This window comes from Bos indicus, chromosome 25 (genome assembly GCF_029378745.1).
Source record: "Bos indicus isolate NIAB-ARS_2022 breed Sahiwal x Tharparkar chromosome 25, NIAB-ARS_B.indTharparkar_mat_pri_1.0, whole genome shotgun sequence".
In the NCBI taxonomy this organism is placed as follows: domain Eukaryota; kingdom Metazoa; phylum Chordata; class Mammalia; order Artiodactyla; family Bovidae; genus Bos; species Bos indicus.
This window is the reverse complement of record NC_091784.1, coordinates 94245-114075: the sequence shown is the minus strand read 5'-3', so window position 1 is coordinate 114075 and position 19831 is coordinate 94245. Positions and strand designations below refer to the sequence as shown.

Below are 19831 nucleotides of genomic sequence, written 5' to 3'. Positions count from 1 at the left end.
CCTAATAAGTCTTTAGTGAAGTTGTGCAATGGTGACAGTGTGAAGAATGGCTTTGAAGATGGGATTGGAGGTGTGTTACCACTGGAACTTTACCAGAGGACCTATCCTTGCCTTTAAGCATGACACTAGAAGCACACACTGGGGGTAAGGGCCAGAAGCCCTTTTTCTTCCCCTTTATCCAAAGAAAAATTAAAGGGGAACATGCAAGGACAGCCATTAAGGGGGAAAGAGGTCATGAAAAAACAACAGCAAGGTTTGTATGTAGAAGGAGGGAAGGCAACTTGCTTTGTCTTGTAATTTTTTTGTATGTTGTATGAAAGCGTCTGAGTGGTCTATACTGTGATCCAGTGTGGACATGCAGATATGCACACTGCCCATCTTCTAGAGTGGACAGAGGAAAAAACTGTAAAAGGATAATGACAAAAACCAGGGCAGGATACCTCCATTTGCCTGCTTCAGGAAGACTATTACCAAGAGGGCTCTTTTGCTCAGCCAGGCCCATCTCCTGAAAACCAAACTTTATTCAAATTGATTTGAAAAAAAGAGCCTAATTCAAATGATTTGTAGCTCTGAAGAACCAGGAAGGAAAAAACAAAAACAAACAAACAAAAAAACATGCAAAACCTTAGGGAGGACCTGGAAAAGCTGCTTTGTCTTAATCAGAAATTGGGCTTAGAATCAGTCAGATTGTTTTCTACTTAAACTGGGAAAAGAGAGTTTCTGAGCTTACAACAGAAGTTTTTAACCTGGTATAAGCAAAATATAATGTTAATATGCGGAGAAGGCAATGGCACCCCACTCCAGTACTTTGCCTGGAAAATCCCATGGATGGAGGAGCTTGGTAGGCTTCAGTCCATGGGGTCACTAAGAGTCGGACACGACTGAGCGACTTCCCTTTCACTTTTCATTTTCATGCATTGGAGAAGGAAATGGCAACCCATTCCAGTGTTCTTGCCTGGAGAATCCCAGGGACGGGGGAGCCTGGTGGCTGCCGTCTGTGGGATCACACAGAGTCGGACACGACTGAAGTCACTTAGCAGCAGCAGCAGCAATGTTAATATGAATTTTTCTAGGGAGAAGATTCATAGTTTTCATCATACCCTCAAAGAGTTTTATAGCCCTGAAAAAAATAAAATAAAAGATTGAAAACAATTGGTTTAAGGAATTCCCTGGCAGTCCAGAGGTTAGGATTCTGTATGTTCATTGCCGAGGGCCAGGGTCAATCCCTGGTTGGGGACTAAGATTCTGCAAGCCGAGTGGCTTAGCCTAAACAGATAAATAAAAATTAAAACACACACACACACACACACACACACACACACACACAACTTCAATCAATTTAAATAGAAGAAATGTCAAACATGAATAAATAGCAATAAAAAAGGAAATATGTGATTTTTAACTGAGCAGATCTAGACTCAGTGACCATGCTTTATATATTTGCCTGCTCGTGTGTATTTTTATAGCAGCCAATTAATAATACTGTAATGAAATCATTTCTTACATCTTTGCAACTTAGCTGTTAGGAGCTAAGAATGTGAGGGCTCATCTGAACCTCCTTTATTTCCCCTTATTCCAGTGGAGTGGTATCAGCAGGCAACTGCAGGAAGACATTATCTATGGTTTAAAACCCTGAGGTTTTAAAACTATTGGCTTTCTCTGCAGCTCTAATTTAAACCTGAGAGGGAATATTACATGTCAAGTGAGAGTCACAAAATTTCAGATCTAGCATTTGGGGGAATCCTCTGTAAGTCCAAAACTAACGGTTAATTTAAAAAAAAATTTGTTTTTATTTATTTGGCTGTGCCAGGTCTTAGTTGTGGCATGTGGATCAAAATATTGTCTGGGTGAATTCCCTGGTGGTCCAGGGGACCTGGGTTCTATCCCTGGTCAGGGAACTACATCCCACATGCCCTAACAAAGACCTGGCTCAGCCAGATAAATAAATAAAAATAAATATTTTTTAAAAATTGTCTTATATTTGTTGCTATAATTTTTGGAGCCCTGGGTCAGGCAGGCAAATCCTGTGCAGGCTCCAACTCAGCACCGCTGCTTTGGATCTGAAACATACCTTCAGAGAGGAAGAAGGCACAAACAAACAGAAACACTGAAGCTATATACTGAAAATGCCATCCATCTGCTTTAAATATTTTTTACCTTAAAATATTTTGTTGTGCCCCCTTCAAGGACAGGCTTTGAAGAACTCTGGAAATAACAGGAAGTTCTAAGAAAGTCTGTGGTGATGCTATTTTTTTTTTAACACTTTATTTTGTGTTGGAGTATAACCAATTAACAGTGTTGTGGTAGTTTCACATGAACAATGAAGGGTCTCACCCATACATATACATGTATCCATTCTCCCCCAGCCAGGCTGCCATTGAGCACAGTTCCTTGTGCTATATCATGGGTCCCTGTTGGTTATCCATTTTAAGTATAGCAGTGTGTACCTGTCCAAGTCAATCCTAAAGGAGATCAGTTCTGAATATTCATTGGAAGGACTGATGCTGAAGCTGAAGCTCCAGTTCTTTGGCCACTCGATGCGAAGAGCCCACACATTAGAAAAGACCCTGATGCTGGGAAAGATTGAAGGCAGGAGGAGAAGGGGATGCCAGAGGACGAGGTGGTTAGATGGCATAACTGACTCAATGGACATGAGTTTGAGTAACCTCCGGGAGATGGGAAAGGACAGGGAAGCCTGGCATGCTGCAGTCCATAGGGTTAGTCGGACATGACTGAGTGACTACTTGCAAAAAGTTTCAAAGCTAGTAAGTTTTAGAGCCAGGATCCAAACTGTGTCATGTAAAAAGTTTTGGTTGCAAACAACAGAAATAGATTCTAGCTAATGTGTGTGTGCTGTGTGCTTAGTCGCTCAGTTGTTTCCATGGCTCCTCCGTCCATGGGGATTCTCCAGCCAAGAATGCTGGAGTGGGTTACCATGCCCTCCTCCAAGGACTCTTCCCAACCCAGGGATCGAATCCAGGTCTCCCGCACTGCAGGCAGATTCCTTACCATCTGAGCCACCAGGGATTCCCCTACAAGAAGGGTCTTCTAGCTAATGTAGGTGAAATTTATTGAAGGCTATCAGGTGGCTCACAAAATGGATAAGAAAGGACATGCATGCATGCTAAGTTGCTTCAGTTGTGTCTGATTCTTTGTGACCCTGGGGACCATAGCCCACCAGGGTCCTCTGTCCAAGGGATTCTCCAGGCAAGAATACTGGAGTGGGCTGCCATGGCCTCCTCCAGTGGATCTTCCTGGCCCAGGGATCAAACCTGCATCTCCTATGTCTCCAGAATTGGCAGGCAGATTCTTTACCACTAGCACCACCAAGGAAGCCCCTCCAAGAAGAGTCTAAGAACAGCTTAACAGTCTACTCAGAGCATCTATGGTACTTTGAATGATCACCTTGGCTGTAAAGCAAGGATAAGCCAGCATCAGTTACCTGGCCTAGCTTAGTCTTATGACTGGGCAAGGGGAGGCCACCTTGATTAACCAACCCAGCAGACCCTAAACACTGAGGGAAAAGTAATCCCTCATGGAAATTAGAGTGCTTTAATCCAATGAAGACATACACAGGGACTTCCCTGGCTGTCCAATGGTTAGAATTGGATCATAAAGAAGGTTGAGCGTTGAAGAATCGATGCTTTTTAATTGTGGTACTGGAGAAGACCTTTGAGACTCCCTTGGACAGCAAGGAGATCAAATGAGTCAATCCTAAAGGAAATCAACCCTGAATATTCATTGGGAGGACTGATGCTGCAGCTGAAGCTCCAAAACTTTGGCCACCTGATGCAAAGAGCCGACTCCTTGGAAAAGACCCTGATGCTGGGAAAGATTGAAGGCAGGAGGAGAAGGGAGGCAAGAGAGGATGAGATGGTTGGATGGCATCACCAACTCAATGGACATGAGTCTGAGCAAACTTGGAGATAGTGAAGGACAGGGAAGCCTGGTGTACTTCAGTCCATGGGGTTGCAAAGAGTTGGACACAACTTAGTGACTGAACAACAGCAGTCATGGTTAAGACTCAACATTTCCAATACAAGGGATGTGAGTTCATCTCCGGTGGGAGAACTGAGATCCCACATGCTGTGAGGCCACAAAAATGAAGGCAGACATATACAGTACTGGGTGTACTGTATATTTTCCCCAGTGTATTTTTCTCAATAAACCCAAATCTGTCCATATATAAATTCTTGGCCTTGTCCATTGTACTATTCTACTTCTTAAATATGGTAGCAAGCTAGAGCCCTTGTTAGCTAGATGTCAGAAAGTTAGCAGAGGAAGAAGGAGGTCACAAGGGACAAAATGGAGTAGATCAGATTGCACAGTGATTTTATAAATACTTCTTTCTGACCAATATGGTATGTTCTTAGCTAAGAGTGATTCTGATTTTTTCCGCTTGGTCCAATGAAAATCAAACAGAGTTAAACAGACCTGGGTCTGATTCTCTGTTTCACCACCTACTGTCTGTATAACTCGGGGCAAAGCAAAGTGAGCCTCATTTTCTTCATCTGTAAAATAAGCTAAAACCCACCACCTTACCATATTGTTATGGGTTTAATTGAGCAAACCTGTTAAGTGCCTGACATATAAAATACTCCCAGTAAATGTCACTCTCCCCCTAGTCCCTGTCCCAGTGTACTGAAAAAGATTATATGGTGTTACCATTTTTAGTGAGTTTAGTTTAGTTTAGTTAGTTTAAACAAACTATAGTTTAGTTTAGTTTAGAATAACTGGATATTCTTCTGTAAGAAAAACTATATCTTCAGAAGAAATGAATCATAGTTTTTCTTACAGAAGAATATCCAGTTATTTCATGATGGCATTTGCACCTCCAAAAAACACAAATGGTCCCAAAATGCAGACAAAGATGAGTACCTGGACACCCCTAAACCATCAGCTTTTGAATGACCGGGTGAGTAATAAGAACTATTGTCTTAGTTGAAATCATACTTTGAAGGAAAAAAAAGCATTAAAATTTTGGTAATCAAAACATGAAAAGGAATTGCTTAGGATTGTATAGGGGATACAAAAAAAAATGAAGGATTTCTTCAAAAATTTTAATTGAAAAAAACTGAAATACATTTAGAACAAAAATAAAGAAAACTTCAATTGAGCCCCAGTTACATGGCCAGAGTTGGCAAGAGAGACAAAGTTCCTGCTTAGAAAGAAAGATCTTAGGGACTTCCCTGGTGGTCCAGTGGCTAAGACTCTTTGCTCCCAGGGCTGGGGCCCAGGTTCTATCACTGGCCAGGAAATTCAGTCCCACATACTGCAACTAAAGACCTTGTGTGCTGCAACTAAGACCCAGCACAGCCAAATAAATTAATAAACATTTTTTAAAGATTTAGGAGATGAGAAGGAGGAGTGTCTACCAGCTCCCCTTCACCTCCATATCCAACTGGTTTTCAGGTTCTGTGAGTCTTCCTCCGAGGTCTCTTCATCCAGACCCCTTTTCTCCTTTGACTTGTGCACATCCAGCTCCACATTCTCAGTTCACACACTCACCCCCCTTTGCCTGGCACATTGCAGTAACCCCTCAGCTGGTTTCACTGTCTCTAATCCATCCTCTATTCTGGTCCCAGAATGATCTTTCTAAAATACCAAACTAATCCTATGAAGCAAAAGCGATAACAGACTGCTCCAAAGAATAAATTCCACCCTACCCACCGTGCATAGCACTGAGGACCCCTTCATGTGTGTTAGTCACTGAGTCATGTCCAACTCTTGGAGACCCCATGGACTATAGCTGGCCAGGCTCCTCTGTCTGTGGGATTCTCAGGCAAGAGTACTGGAGTAGGTTGCCATGACCTCCTCCAAGGGATCTTCATGACCCACGGATCGAACCCAGTGTCCTTTATATCACCTGCATTAGCAAGTGAGTTTTCTTTTTTTAATTTATTTGGTTGCAATTTTGTTGAAGCATGTGAACCCTTAGTTGAAGCATGTGGGATCTAGTTCCCTGACCAGAAATCAAACCCAGGCCCCCTGCATTGGGAGCATGGAGTCTTAGCCCCTGGACCACCAGGAAGTCCCAGCAGGTGAGTTCTTTAACACTGGCTCCACCTGGGAAGCCTGAATAGCTTTTGTCAAATTTTATGAGAATTTCTAGGGAATTCCCTGGTGGCCCAGTGGCTCAGAGTCTGTGCTCCCAATGCAGGGGGCTGGGTTCCATCTGTGTTCAGGAAACTAGATCCCACATGCCGCAAGAGTTTGCATGCTGCAGCTAAAGAACCCACATGGCACCACTAAGACCCAGTGCAGTCAAATAAATAAAAATGTTTAAAAATTTCATGATTATTTCTAGATGAGCAATGATAAGAGAAATAACAATTTCTGTTAGAAATGATATTTATTTTGTTGTTCAGAACATTTTATCATTTTATCCCATTTTATCACCCCCCTGCCATTTTTAGTTTGGTTTAGTTAGGTTCTAGTTTGGAGTAAAACTATTTTCAAAAATCTTAGCCTGCCATAGGTAAAATAGATAGGCAATGGGAATTTGCTGCATGGCTCAGGAAACTCACACAGGGGCACTGTATCAACCTAGAGGGGTGGGGTGGGGAGAGAGAGGGGCTGCCAAGTCACTTCAGTCGTGTCCGACTCTGTGCAACCCCGTAGACGGCAGCCCAACAGGCTCCCCTGTCCCTGGGATTCTCCAGGCAAGAACACTGGAGTGGGTTGCCATTTCCTTCTCCAATGCGTGAAAGTGAAGTTGCTCAGTCGTGTTCGACTCTTCGCGACCCCATGGACTGCAGCCTACCAGGCTCCTCCGTCCATGGGATTCTCCAGGCAAGAGTACTGGAGTGGGGTGCCATCGCCTTCTCCGAGACAGAGGGAGGGAGGTTCAAAAGGGACGGGATATATGCATACCTATGGCTGATTCATGTTGAGGTTTGATAGAAAACAACAAAATTCTGTCAAGCAAAATCCTTCAATAAAAAAAACAATTAAAATAAAAAAAAAACTGTCAAATCACTATGTTGTACACCTGAAACTAACATCATATTGTATGTCAATTATAATTCAATAAAAATTAAATATAATACAAATTTAAAAAATCTTGGCCCGTGTATATACCCATATGTATGTGAATGAATGTATCAGTACTTAGACACACACATGGAATTTGCATATGTATACAGCAAACTGATAATAGTGTGTGCACATGTGCTCAGTCTTGTCTGACTCTTTGCAACTCCACAGACTCTAGGCCTCCAGGCTCCTCTGTCCGTGGAATTTTCCAGGCAAGAATATTAGAGTGGGTTGCCATGCCCTCCTCCAGGGAATCTTCCCATCCCAGGGATTAAACCCACGTCTCTTTATGTCTCCTGCATTGGCAGGTGGGTTCTTTACTGGTTGAGCCACCAGAGAAGCCCAACTATCAATAGTGGTTTCCCCTAAAATGTTGGACAACATGGAAGAGTGGGAGGGAAGTCTGTTGGAAGAGAGAGTTTTTGTTTTTTACTGTATACAGTGCAATGATATTTAATAATTTTAAAAACAGATATAAGTAAAAGCGAGCAAAGAACAGTAATGCTGAGACTTGAAAAACACAGGTTCCAGATCAGCTATACTAAATAATCTCCTGCTTGACTTCAGTGAGTCTCTTATGCCTCTGATCTTTACTACCTGCCTTTGGAAATTGAGTGGCTTGGATCAGATGACCTCAAAGGCCCCTTCCAGGTCTAACATTCTGACACTGTGAAAGGGGTTAAAAATAGATACCTAAATTTACAGCTGGGCACACCGTGTCCATACGATACCTTCAAGGGCTTTTCTACACTTCTACAACAGGGCATTTGCCAGTGATCAGCGTAATTTTGAGGTCCTCTTTTTTTGTTTTGGCCACACTGCACAGCATATGGGATTTTAGTTTGCTGGCCAGGGATAGAACCCAGGCACCCTGCATTGCAAGCGTGGAGTCTTAAACACTGTACCACTAGGGAAGTCCCTGGTTTTTGTTTTAATTTTGCCTTTTTTCTATTCTGTAGTAAAATGAAAAATATGAAACTGTTTCAGTCTAAAATAAACCTCATAGGAGTTTAACTTCACAAGAGGCTTTAAGCAGAGAGATTTAATTCAAATGTAGATGCCAAAATTATAGCATCCTCAGATTACAAGATAATTCAGGACTTGTGAAAACGTTGAGAGGAGGAATGTTTTATAAGTATGTATTTCTTTGCTGTCTAGTGTAGGTTTTTTTTTTTTTTTCCATCTAGTGTTTTAATTGAAAGTGATGAACATTTCTTTTTTTTTTAATATGGTTCACACATGTAGTACAGTACACATGTAGTTAAAAGGGTGTTCTGAGAAAAAGCACCTAACCACCATCCATCGGTCATAATTTAGGAGCCCCAAAATGTCTGATGCCTCCATGGTAATGATGTCACATGGTGAAATATGCAACCACAGTGTCAACAGACTAAAATAACAACCATGGGATTTTGACTTAACAGCAGGCTCTGAATAAACTGTGATGTGAGTAAACTGTGATGTAAACCAACTGCAACATTCTGCAAGGAAAGATGATTCTCTCTAATGTTTTCCACTTGAAGTGATACTATTTCCGGGCTCTTTTTTAATTTTATTTGAAGTATGGCTGATTTACAATGTTGTGTTAGTTTCAAGTGTACAGCAAAGGGATTCAATTATACATATCTATTCTTTTCCAGATTCTTTCCCTTATGGGTGATTACACAATATTGAGTAGTGTATGTACTCTAAGTAGGTCCTTGTTGGTTATTTATTTTATATATAACAGTTTGTATATGTTAATCCCAAACTCCCAATTTATCCTTCCAACCCTCTTCCAGCTTTTTAAGATCAAAAATCTGATTGCAAAGCCTTGGAATGAAGACTTGCTCCCAACCAGAGACTGTAAGATTCTGAGTCTGCCTGAGGGCCTGACAGTTAAATAATTTGTTCCAAATTATACTCCTTGTCAAGGGTAGAGTCAGAACCAGATCTGAGTTTGTCTAGTGTTTCTCTTTCTGCCCCTCATGCCTATCAGTTCCCACCTGACTCTAGTCGCCTTTTGGTGAAGAGCTGGATTTGCTTGGACTCTGCTTAGACTTGGTCATTGGCCCTCTAAAGACCCTATCTCCTACCCTCTTTATTTGATTTTATTATCAATGACTGACTTTATTTATTATTTATTTATTTAAATATTTATTTTATTTATTTGTTTGACTGCACTGGGTCTTCATGATGGCATGCAGGATCTCTAGATGCGGCGTGTGGAATCTTTTTAGTTGCAGCAAGTGGAATCTAGTTCCCTGACCAGAGATGGAACTCGGGCCCCTACATAGGGAGTTTGGAGTCTTAGCCACTAGACCACCAGGGAAGTCCCCCTGCCACTTTCTTGCTGACTCTCCACACCCCTTCAAGTTGGTGCCCCTTTCTTTCTGATGCCTTCTGTTGTCATTGGACACCACGATGGTCCTCCCAACCTCCTTTTGAAAGGAGGTTGTCATCCTGGGACCTAATTGTTATTTTTTCCCACTGTCAGGTCAAACCATGGGCAGCAATTCATTGAGAATGTAGGGCTTGAGGTCTGAATAAGGAAGATCAAGGTTGGGGGTCAGAATAGAAAGACCATGGTTCTAGCAGGGTTTCCTAGGTGTTAGTGATAAAGAATCTGCCTGTCAATGCAGGACATGCAAGAGATGTGGGTTTGATCCCTGGGTCAGGGAGATTCCCCGAGAGTGGGAAATGGCAACCCAGTCCAATATTCTTGCCTGGGAAATCCCATGGACAGAGGAGCCTGGCAGGCTACAGTCCATGGGGTCTCCAAGACTTGGACATGACTAAGCACAAGAGATGGAAATACCAGACCATCTGATCTGCCTCTTGAGAAATTTGTATGAAGGCCAGGAAGCAACAGTTAGAATTGGACATGGAACAACAGACTGGTTCCAAATAGGAAAAGGAGTTCATCAAGGCTGTATATTGTCACCCTGTTTATTTAACTTATGTGCAGAATACATCATGAGAAATGCTGGACTGGAAGAAACACAAGCTGGAATCAAGATTGCCAGGAGAAATATCAATAACCTCAGATATGCAGATGACACCACCCTTATGGCAGAAAGTGAAGAGGAACTAAAAAGCCTCTTGACGAAAGTGAAAGAGGAGAGTGAAAAAGTTGGCTTAAAGCTCAGCATTCAGAAAACGAAGATCATGGCATCCGGTCCCATCACTTCATGGGAAATAGATGGGGAAACAGTGGAAACAGTGTCAGACTTTATTTATCTGGGCTCCAAAATCACTGCAGATGATGACTGCAGCCATGAATTTAAAAGACGCTTACTCCTTGGAAGGAAAGTTATGACCAACCTAGATAGCATATTCAAAAGCAGAGACATTACTTTGCCAACAAAGGTTCATCTAGTCAAGGCTATGGTTTTTCCTGTGCTAATGTATGGATGTGAGAGTTGGACTGTGAAAAAGGCTGAGCGCCAAAGAATTCATGCTTTTGAACTGTGGTGTTGGAGAAGGCTCTTGAGAGTCTCTTGGACTGCAAGGAGATCCAACCAGTCCATTCTGAAGGAGATCAGCCCTGGGATTTCTTTGGAAGGAATGATGCTAAAGTTGAAACTCCAATACTTTGGCCACCTCATGCGAAGAATTGACTCATTGGAAAGGACTCTGATGCTGGGAGGGATTGGGGGCAAGAGGAGAAGGGGACGACAGAGGATGAGATGGCTGAATGGCATCACTGACTCGATGGATGTGAGTCTCAGTGAACTCCGGGAGTTGGTGATGGACAGGGAGGCCTGGCGTGCTGCAATTCATGGGGTCACAAAGAGTCAGACATGACTGAGTGACTGATCTGATCTGATCTGAAGCACGCTTGCACCACATGGCTTTTTAGTGAGGAACCAAGTATATTATTCAGCTGAACATACAGTCTGGAACCAATGATTTTTCTTTATAATCTATAAAGATAACCCTTTGAGCCTCTGCTTATCGTCTCTAAAACCAAAAGATCCTAAGATTCCTTTTAGCCCTAAAATTCTATAACATCTGAATCTCTTGTTGTTGTTCAGTCAGCAGGTGTTTTGTTGAGAGCTTCCCCTGGAACCTGTGGATCACATAAGGGAAAGTAAGTGTAATCTACCTGGAAAGGGAAAATGAACAGAATCATCTGGCGGGCAATAGCGAATCCTAGAAAGTCCAGGTGGAGCATGGGCTGCAAGTGGAGGAGGAGTTGAGAAGAGTGAGACCAGTGTGTGCCAGAAAATTGCTGGTGCCCGAGACTGAGGAGGGGAATTAGATGCTTGATAGGACTTTGTTAGACACAAGCGAAAGGTTCAGGAAATGTGTGAATCCTGATTTTTCTCTTTTTTTTTGTTATTCTTTATTTTTTCTTGGCTGCACTGAGTCTTCATTGGTGCACGAGGGCTTTCTCTAGTTGCAGCGAGTGGAGGCTACTCTCTAGCTGCAGTACGTGGACTCTAGGCCGTGCAGGATCAATAGTTGTGGATCACTGGCTTAGCTGCCCCGAGGCATGTGGAATCTCCCCGACCAGAAATGGAACCTGTATGTCCTGCATTGGCAGGCAGATTCTTAACCCCTGGACCACCATGAAAGCCCTGAATCCTGATTTTTCAGTCTTCTGAAAAATTCTATAGGTTTTTAAATTTTATTTTATAGGCTCTCTTCTATTTTCCTTTTCTTTGTTTGCTTGTTTTGACCACTTCATTGGCCTGTGGGACCTTAATTGCCCAACCAGGGATTGAACCCTTGCTTTCTGCAGCAGAAACACAGAGTCTTAACCACTGGACCACCCAGGAAATCCTCTCTACTATTTCTATTATCTAGAAATTCTGAGATCATCTGTCACTGTTATTTGAGGGTCCTAGTAGCCCAAGGGGCAGTTAATTAGGAGGGAGGAGAAAATGGTATTCTTTTTCTTCTTCTCTAAAGTATAAAAAGTGTCTACCTGTGATATATGATATTCCCTGGTTAGTAGCAAAGATGGCATTTTACGGCCTTGAGGTTGTTGTTGAATCAATTATTTCAGTCTCCATTTTGCCTGCCCTTTGAAAGCAGAATTTGAGAGTCTAAAAAAAGAAAGGAAAACAGATCTGTTGGAAGCATGAAACCAGCTCCTCATCCTCCTCCACAAAAGGGAAGAAATAGCCCTGAGCTAGTTTCTAAATAGGAATAGTGCAAGAGAATTTAGAAAGTGCCAGGAGGAAGGGAACTTTTGAAAGCCCACAGAGCGCGGGGTGGGCGCCAGAGAGACAGTCACGCCTGTTACCTGCTGTCTCTTGCTTCCTGGCTCCAGCTTGCCCTCCTCTGCCAAACCTCCTCACTCGAGTTGTCCCTTCCTCACCCATTCAGATAGATACACAAGTGACTGAAGCTCAGGAAAACACCTCTCCACTAATATGTAAATACACTCACATGGTAGCCATACATCCAAAGGATATTCATTGTCACAAGCATATTCATTCCTTCCAGCAAGCTTGAGCACTTGTAATATGCCACATACAGCACTCTGCAGTGGAGAAGTCAAGGTGAATAAGACATAGTTTCTGTCCTCGATGGTATATAACAACAAACCTATACAGATAAACACTGAGCTATAAGCCCAGAGGCACACATATGCAAACATATATGTAATGTACACCCACTGGTATGTGAACTCATGAAATAAAAAAAAAAACAGAGCTACTCACTCATAAATTTCACAAGTTCTAATACTAGTCATGCTGAAATATTTGGAGGGAGGTTGTCCGTTTTCCTATTTTTCCTTTGTCAGTTTTGTCATCGCCTTTCATATTCCAAAAATGATTTCACTTTATAGTTCCATTCTTTTCTTATTTCTTGCCTTTAAAAAATTATTTATTCTCTAAGATGAATTGTCTCACATGGAGAAACTGAGAAAAAGGAAAGTTTGCCCAAGTTATAAATAAAGTTACCCTTTCAGGTACAAAATCTGTCTCTTTATACTCAGTTGATAAAATGGAAAAGACTGGCAATATTTAGTGATTGATCCTTTAATAATGTCTTTTTAAAATTCATTTATTTTATTTTTGACTGTGCTGGGTTTTCATTGCTGTGCATGGGCTTTCTTTAGTTTTGGCAAGCAGGGGCCACTCTCTGGCTGCAGTGAGCAGGCTTCTCATTATGGTGGCTTCTCTTGTTGGGGAGCAGGGCTCTAGGGCATGCAGGCTTCAGTTCTTGTAGCGCTTGTGCTCAGTTGCACCTAGGCATGTGGAATCTCTTGGCACAAAGGATTGAGCCAATGTCCCCTGCATTGGCAGGCAGATATTTAACCACTGGACCATCAGGGAAGTCCTAATGATGTCTTTTTAATGGGTATTTTGAACCACAAAATATGAAATCATTCCATCTTTTTTTTTTTTAATTGTAAGTATTTGAAGCAAGAAGAGCTCTGCTTGGAAAATGGGTAACTATTTAAAGTATACTTGATTCTAAGTCAGAAAGAGAAAGACAAACACCATATGAATATCACTTATATGTGGAATCTAAACTGTGGCACCAATGAACCTGCCCTCAAAACAGAAACAGACTCACAGACGTAGAGATCAGACCTGTGGTTGCCAAGTGGGAGGAGAGGAGGGAGCAGGACAGACCGGGAGTTTGGGGTTGGTAGATGCAAGCTATTACATTTAGAATGGCTAAGCAACAAGGTCCTACTGTATAGCACAGGGAACTATATCTAGTATCCTGGAATAAACCATAATGAAAAAGAACATTAACAAAGGAATGTATATAAATCTATATATCCATATCTAAGTTACTTTCACACTTCCTCAAAGGAAACACGGTCTCAATGACCATTGTCCATGATCAAAGTACAGTAAGTCTACTCTGTATGAATGAGTTCTGTTCCAAAAGCGAATTCATAGGTCCAATTTGATCGTAAATCCAACACAGTCAGCCTCGGTACCCAACTAACACAACTGGCTACACTCCGCTGTTTGTAAGCTTGCTTCCAGACATCCTGGGCTTGAAATTAAAAAACTGCTCTACTGTACTGTAAAGTACACAAAAGCACAGCCACCTGTAGTGGATGGACACACATGACCGTGCACGCCAGATGCATGAACTAATGTGATTGGACATGCAAACACACATTCGCATCTTTGAAAGTTCGAAACTCAAATGTTTGTATGAGGGGACTTTATCCATCTCTGGCTAATGTGTATTACTCATCAAATTCCTCTATAGTTCTCACTGAGAGTCTCTTCCACCCAAGAGAACTGGAAACATGGTCATACAAAAATGTGTACACTAATGTTCACAGTGGCATTATTCATAATTGTCAAAAATGTAAACACCCAAACATCCATTTGGTGAGAAATGGATAAACAAAATGGGGTCTAGCCAAACAATGGAACAGTGTTCAGCCTGAAAATGAAAGGCAGTTCTGTTTCAAGCTACTCATGAGTGAACTTTGAAGATATTGTGCTACGTGAAATAAACCAGACACAAAAGGACCAATATTGTTTGACTCCACTTTTATGAAGTTCTTAGAATAGGCAAATTCACAGAGAAAGAAAGTAAAATACAGGTTACGAAGAAATAGGGATGTTACTTAACCGGTAGAGTTTCAGCTTGAGTTTTAAAAACAGTTCTGCAGACGGATGTGGGGATGTTGCACAACAGTGTGAGTGGGCATCATGTCACTGAACTGTACACTTAAAAATGGTTAAATTTTAAAAGGCACAGGCAAGAAAAAAGAATGAAGTACTGATATATGCTACAACATAAACTTTGAACATAGTATGCTGAGTGAAAGAAACCAGACACCGAAGCCATCTAGCATATGATTCCATTTATATGAAATATTCAAAATAGACAAATCCATACAGACAGAAAATAGATGAGTGGTTTCTAGGGGCCAGGGAGCAGGGGAGGAGTGACTGACTGTAATGGGTATGGACTTCATTTTGGGGGGTAATGAAAAGGTTCTGAAATTAGACAGTAGTGCTGGCTTTACAGCCTTGTGAATATATGAAAATGCTGGGTGGTGTGGTGTATGAATTGCACCTTAATTTTAAAAAACAAATCAGGATCCCTTTTAAAAAATTATGCTATGATTTCTTTAACTCTAGATGTATATAATGAACTTGAAATAGTCCATCTTTAAAGCATACAGTCAAAGCCTTCTTTCCTTTTAACGGAGCATCTTTGCCCCAGAATATAGCAGTAGACAGAATATCCTACCCTGTGAGTTACTGAGATTCATTTTCCCATATGTCTTAGTCCATTCCAGGTGCTATAACAGAACACTGGTGGGAGCGGGGGCTTATAAACAGCAGAAAACTTATTTCTCATAGTTCTAGAGGCCGGAAAGTCCAAGATCAAGGTGCTAGCAGACTCGGTGTCTGCTGGGAACCTGCTTTCTGGCTCAGAGACTCTCCATGTGTCTTCATATGACAAAAGGGCTAAAGGTCACTCTGTAGTCTCTTTAATAAAGGACACTAAACCCATTCATGAGGGCTTCCCTGGTGGCTCAGTGGTAAAGAATCCGCCTGCCAATCAGGAAACTCTGGTTTGCTGTCTGGGTCAGGAAGATCCCCTGGAATAGGAAGTGGCAACCCACTCCAGTATTCTTGCCTGGGAAATCCCATCAACAGAGAAGCCTGGTGGGCTACAATCCATGGGGTGGCAAAGAGTCAGACACAACTGAGCGATTGAGCATGGATGCTCGCAATCCCATATGCGAATGCTCTCCCTCATGACCTAATCCTCTCAAAGGCCCCACCTACCTCCCTGGGTCATTACCACAGGGTTAGGGTTTCAATTTCGGAATTAGGGGTGACATAAACATTCAATCCATCATAAAGCTCTGTATCTTACTGTTCTTGTTTGTCTGATTTAGTCACCACTTCTTTTCTGTGCTGGTCTACAAGCTCCAGTCTAAAGATATTTACTAACCTAAAGAAGGAAAAAAAAGTCATGTACACAATGTTTCTGGAAGACTTTACATATCCTCTGGAGAAAGAAATGGCAACCCATTCCAGTATTCTTGCCTGGAAAACCCCATGGACAGAGGAGCCTGGCAGGTTACAATTGTGGGGTCGCAAAGAGTTGGACATGACTGATCGACTTCACTTTACTTTTACTTTTACAAGAAAAGGGGCAATATTGATTTCCTTCAGACAGGAAAACTGTCTAAAGGGTGGAAGAGACTCTTACCTGGAGAGCCTTTTGTGTCTTTTGAATTTTTAATCATGTGAATGTTTTTAATCATGTGAAGGTAATATCTATTCAAAATAATAATAAAATTTTATAAAATAAATTCACTAAAAATGGCAAAATGAGAAATACCCGAAATTTAAAATCTAGCTAAGTTTTTCTCATATTGTATTTGTGTTTTTAAACTAACTTTGTTACCAATAACTTAAAAAAGAGACTTATAAAAAAAGCAAATAGATAAAAAGGGACATATTTAAAATGACTATCTTTGCATTTTCATTCTACTTACTATGAATGTAAATCCCTAAATTAATATAACCAGGGCTAATATTCAGGCAGAATTCATTGGTATGGCTGAGCAGCCTCTGCTGATTTTGATTGGTTGATAGCATTGCCAGTTGTTAAACATTTTTAATATCACCCTGGATAAAATTCAAGGTCTTCAAACTTTTAAAAAGATCTTGTTAATTCTTTTCTTTTACCATAACTAATAGAAGCCTATATTTCAAAGGTCACTGATATTTGCAAAGATCACTAATTATCTCTCTACTCCAATCAGCCAAACTATAGGGTCAGGCATGGTTTTACCATGCTCCTTGTTGTACATTGCTTGATGCTATCAGGCATTTAATAAATATTTTCTAAATGAATAAATGGTACTCACTGGTTTTTCTCTTTTGCCCAACAACAAACTTATTCCATAAATCCACTAGATTATATGGTAACCTTTACAGCTCCATGAAAGCCACAGGAATTAAGTTTGAAGGGGATATTTCCAGTTTATTTTTATTCAGTTTTCTCTCTCCAGTTTAGGTTTAGGCTTTATTTGTCTGTGTGTTTTATGAACAACATAACAGATTGATAGCATAAGGAATGCATTTTCAATAAAAAAAAGAAAGGAGAGAAGTAAGTAAGCATACAGGTTTTTTGTTGTTGTTGTTTTTAATTTTCCTTTATTTATGGCTGTGCTGAGTCTTCCTCGCTGCACAGGCTTTTCTATAATTGTGGTGTGCAAGCTTCTCATTGCCAGGGCGTCTCTTGTTGCAGAGACTGGGCTCTAGAGCCTTCTCGTTTAAGTTGTGGTGCATGGGATCAACACAGGCTCAGTAGTTGTGGCACACGGGCTTAGTTGCTCCGCTGCATGTAGGATCTTCCCAGATCAGGGATCAAACCCATGTTACCTGCGTTGGCAGGTAGATTCTTTACCACTGAGCCACCAGGGAAGCCCAAGGATACTGATTTTTAAACTTAGCATTACTTGGGATTTTCATTGTATGAGTCAAGTATTGGCTTTAAAGCTCAATCTCATATTAGAAGTAAAGTCACTTTTAAAAACAATCTGGATAGTAAAGGGCAAGATGTAATGTGAAACCTATTCAATGATAGACAATCCAAAAAGTATTTTATATTTAGCCATGTGTGCATGCTCAGTCGTGACTGACTCTTTTGCAACCCCATGAACTATAGCCTGCCAAGTTTCTCTGTCCATGGGATTTTCCAAGCAAGAATATTGGAGTGGGTTGCCATTTCCTTCTCCAGGGGATCTTCCCAACCCAGGGATCAAACCCAGGTCTCCTGCATTGCAGACAGATTCTTTACCAGCTGAGCCACCAGTGAAGCCCAGGATAATATAACCAAAAAGCAAAAAAAAAAAAAAAAAAAAATAACAGCCTCTTCCTTCATCTTGACCTCACTGCCTGAGAACTTTCCTTTCCTTGCCATTTGGTGTGCGATGAGTGGCGCTGATGCCCTAGCAATGGTCCTCACATCTTGAAAGTGCAGCAAGAATCCTTGTAACAACTACTCTGAAAATGGGATTTTCACAATCTTATTGTCAAGAAATCTCGAAAGGTATTAAAAGTAACTATAAAATATAATTATGATATGATATAAGATAGTATTGTTGCTGTTTAGTAACTAAGTCATGTCTGAATCTTTTGCGACCCCGTGGACTGTAAACCCACCAGGCTCCTCTGTCCATGTGATTTCCCAAGCAAGAATACTGGAGCCAGTTGCCATTTCCTTCTTCAAGGGATCTTCCTGACCCAGGGATTGACCCCCTGTCTCCTGCTTGGCAGATGTATTCTTTTCCACTGAGTCACCAGTGATGGGCATATAAGATAGTATAGCATAAAATAATGTAGCACAATGTCGTATAGTAATTATATGATATTAATATTAAAAAGGAACTAACTGTAAAATGAGGTATCACACATGGTACTAGGATAAGAAAACGGTCTTAGCTGCTCCCCTACCTCACACATTAGATCCCTGGCTGTGATGGTATGGCTCTTTTTTCTTGAAGAGCTGAAGCAAGTGATGTGGGACAGATATATATACTACTATATATATATATATATATATATATATATATATATATATGTATATATATATATAATAGATTTGAAAAAAAAAAAAAACAACAACCCAGGAACCTGCTGTATAGCACAAGGAACTATATCCAATATCTTATTATAACCTACAGTGGAAAAGAATCTAAAACAGAATGTGTGTGTGTGTGTGTGTGTGTATACATATATAAATCAATATGCTAGATACCTAAAAGATTGTAAAATAACAATGCTTCAATTTAGAAATTTTTTTAAAAAAGAGAAGGATACTGGGCGATTACCAAATTCATGTAGAGTTAATTCTTCCATGGATTATCTACTTTTTGGATTATTCCCAGCACCTTTTAAATTCCAAGGGGATTTCCCCCAGCTGTTAAGCATTCTTCTCAGTCATCTACCCACCTTCAACTGGTAGAAATTCAAGGAATGCAAATTCGTTTTCTATTAGACTAAATAAACACAATTAGAAAGGGGAAACCCCCAAGGCAAGAACACCTATCAAAGCCAAATATAAATTATCTTTGACTGTTATAATCAGGGAAATAGATGAGAAACCAATGTAATTATCTTTTTAATCTCTAGAGGAAAAGGTTTGAATGTTTTCTTTTATAGATTTCTTCAGCGCTTTATAATCCTAATGTTCTTTTATATTAATTCTAAATCACTGTTCTTCAATCTGAGCCTGTTCTCTTCTTTTGGGCATCCATGACAATAATTGAGCTGACCTCAATCCTTGCAAATGTGCTTCCTGTCCTTGTTAATGTACAAACATGGTAACTTTATGCTTTGTAATTTAATTATTGTATATCTAATGATTTACCCCTCATGCTTATTATTTTTAACATCACTATGATATTTTCTAACAGGGGTCCCCAACCTCTGGGCCACAGACCCATTGGTACCTCTCATCAGATCAGCAGTGGCATCACATTAGAAATAAAGTGCACAATAAATGTAATGCTGTAGTTTTTCCAGGAGTCATGTATGGATGCGAGAGTTGAACCATAAAGAAGGCTGAGTGATGAAGAATGGATGCTTTTGAACTGTGGTGTCGGAGAAGACTCTTGAGAGTCCCTTGAACTGCAAGGAGATCAAACCAGTCAATCCTAAAGGAAGTCAGTCCTGATTATTCATTGGAAGGACTGATGCTGAAGCTGAAACTCCATACTTGGGCCACCAGATGTGAAGAGCCGACTCATTAGAAAAGACTGATGCTGGGAAAGATTAAAGGCAGGAGGAGAGGGGGACGACAGAGGACCAGAGGGTAGGAAAACATCACTGACCCAATGGAGGTGAGT

General features: G+C 40.9%; 1 long non-coding RNA gene across 1 annotated transcript in view; it reads left to right on the top strand.

Moving 5' to 3' along the window:
• Nucleotides 1-5767: 5767 nt before the first annotated feature.
• LOC139179639 (uncharacterized) overlaps nucleotides 5768-19831 on the top strand; it is a 51126-nt gene continuing 37062 nt past the window's right edge. The window contains exon 1 of the long non-coding RNA XR_011563954.1: nucleotides 5768-19825. This is a non-coding gene — a long non-coding RNA (uncharacterized lncRNA). The remainder of the gene's footprint in view (nucleotides 19826-19831) is intronic.